Source organism: Pseudophryne corroboree, chromosome 1 (genome assembly GCF_028390025.1).
Source record: "Pseudophryne corroboree isolate aPseCor3 chromosome 1, aPseCor3.hap2, whole genome shotgun sequence".
In the NCBI taxonomy this organism is placed as follows: Eukaryota; Metazoa; Chordata; class Amphibia; order Anura; family Myobatrachidae; genus Pseudophryne; species Pseudophryne corroboree.
In genome coordinates this window covers 850,587,988-850,590,724 of record NC_086444.1, presented here as the reverse complement: position 1 = coordinate 850,590,724, position 2,737 = coordinate 850,587,988, and the positions used below count along the sequence as shown (strand labels likewise).

The 2,737-nt window shown below is 36.3% G+C and overlaps 1 pseudogene; it reads right to left on the bottom strand.

Annotated features, from left to right (window-relative positions):
* Positions 1 to 510: 510 nt before the first annotated feature.
* LOC134940455 (5S ribosomal RNA) lies at positions 511 to 629 on the bottom strand (annotated as a pseudogene).
* Positions 630 to 2,737: the final 2,108 nt, after the last annotated feature.

The following is a 2,737-nucleotide window of genomic DNA, read 5'->3' as shown; positions in this document are numbered from 1 at the left end:
AAGTTGTAAAGTCGACACAGTTATAATGCTAGTATAGAGGGAGAGGTAAAGAAAGACTCTGTGTTGGGGCACGCTTGAAGTATTAGAAATATTCAAATTTAACTTTTAATTATATATTATCTAAAATATTTAATACACTGAAAACCACACAACATATATAAAACACAGTTATATATGGCATCTTCACATCCAACGGTGTGAAATAGAAAAATTAGATCAAAATAATCACTTGCAAAATTCAAATAATCAAAATATATAGGATGCACCTGAGGTGAAAATATTTGAGACTGGAGCCTAATAGATATCCAGCAAAAGTGGAAACAAAGGCACAGTTAAAGTAATAAGAATTGCAGTATTGTCCAATATAGAGTTCCTTTTATTTCGAGGGTCTCCTGGTATAAGTTAAATTGCTGTATAAACATTAGAGAGATAAAGTGGATAGTGTAATGGAGGTAAAGAGGTCAAAGGTTTCACCATCACCTCTGCTGTCTGTATCATAATAAGGAATTTTACTTACTGCACCTGATATTCCCTAGAGGTCTCCCATCTAGGTACTAATCAGGGTTGTCACTGCTTAGCTTCCAAGATCAGATGAGATCAGACGTGACCAGTGAAATGTGGCAGTAATTGCTCCAATTAGAACAAATGAGAGAGTGTGGTTGATGACTTATACCTAGAAATAGAGTACGTCTGCTGTCCTGTAAGTTTGCACAGGTTCTCTGTTACTTGGGCATAGCAGAGAATGAATGACTGGCAACTGAATGAGAGAGTACTGAAATCAGATTGACATAAGAAGGATAGGGTAGGGGCTCCACCTTCTGCTGTCCACTGTCTTATAACAGATTATAGAGGACAGTGGATGAGAGAGGTGAGCTACCTAGGCCTATTGAAATCAGAAGATGAGGATTTTTTTACATAATGTTGTGAGATGCAGTATATCAATCCTGATTCTTATGCGGAGCAGGTAATTGACAATAACATTTAACACATGTGAAAAGTGCTCAAAAGAGTCAAGTAGTGGAGTTTGCAATGAAGTCAGATAGTGCTATATTATTTTCCAGAGAAAATAAGTTCAATATTATTTAAACATATAACAGTATATTCATATGCCAGGAATAATAAGCAGAGAATAGGACAGTCTCTATTTCAAAAAATAATTTTTTAGACAAATGTATAGTGACCCTATGGTCTTGGTCCCAATCATATCTTAGCAGCAAATAAAGTAAATAATAAGAAGCCCAAATGGGGATATACGATACCAGAAGATGTGTGTGGGTTGAACTGTGCACAGTTCAGACCCACTGTCCACAGACGACCGTTTCACCAGCAGATGGCTGGTTCACTGTGTGTGGACTTGAAAAAGCTGCTAGTATTTTAGGTTAAAGCTTTAACCTTCACTGGTCATGCCCGATCTCATCTGATCTTGGAAGCTAAGCAGTGACAAGCCTGATTAGTACCTAGATGGGAGACCGCTAGGGAATATCAGGTGCAGTAAGTATAATTCCTTATTATGATACAGACAGCAGAGGTGATGGTGAAACCTTTGACCTCTTTACCTCCATTACACTATCCACTTTATCTCTCTAACGTTTATACAGCAATTTAACTTATTCCAGGAGACCTTAGAAATAAAAGGCACTCTATATTGGACAATACTGCAATTCTTATTACCTTAACTGTGTCTTTGTTTCCACTTTTGCTGGATATCTATTTAGACTCGTCTCAAATATTTTCACCTGCATCCTATATATTTATATATTTTGATTATTTAAATTTTGCAAGTGATTATTTTGATATCATTTTTATATTTCACTCCATTGGATGAGGAGGTGCCATATATAACTGTGTTTTATATATGTTTTGTGGTTTTCAATGTATTAAATATTTTAGATAGTATATAATTAAAAGTTAAGTTTTAATATTTCTAATACTGCAAGCGTGCCCCAACACAGAGTCTTTCTTTACCTCTCCCTCAATACAAGTATACACTACTGACTCTGGGAGCACCACCAACCTAAGATATCATTGATACCCACTTTAGGGATCATTTACACAATATATCGTTGGTATCTTCAGGGCAATATGGAATCAAGCCCCTTGAACAAATTATAGAATCCAGTGTGGGACCAAACAAACCGTTATAAACAGTTATAATGGTGTAAATCAAATTATTAACATGGATGAATGCCAGGTTCATCCATGTTAATAATTGTGAGTAATGACACTGTAGCTGTCAAACTCACATACCCAACCATGCATACACAATATCTTATTATACATTTCCCAAATCATATTCACAAGAATCTAGTCCCCATGATACATTGAGGCTATTATTCCATACCATTACTACAATCTTAGTGGATGGACTATACCTGGGATAATGGGGTAATGGTTAATTAATTTCCCAAACTCATCTATTGAGCTGTTGCTGAAAGTGTCCCTACCCTCAGATAAACTGTTTATCACGTACAACTCTATAGGGCTCATTTATAAAGCCTTGGAGAGTGATAAATAGCACGGTGATAAAGTACCAGCCAATCAGCTCCTAACTGCCATGTTAAAGGCTGGGTTTGAAAAATGACAGGAGATGATTGGTTGATACCGTGCTATTTATCACTCTCCAAGGCTTGATACATCTGGGCATGTGTTTTTAAACATCTCTTGCAAGGCATAAATTTCTCCGGTACATAATATTCATGTCGACAGTCCATTCAGAGTGTCAACATGGTCATAATGT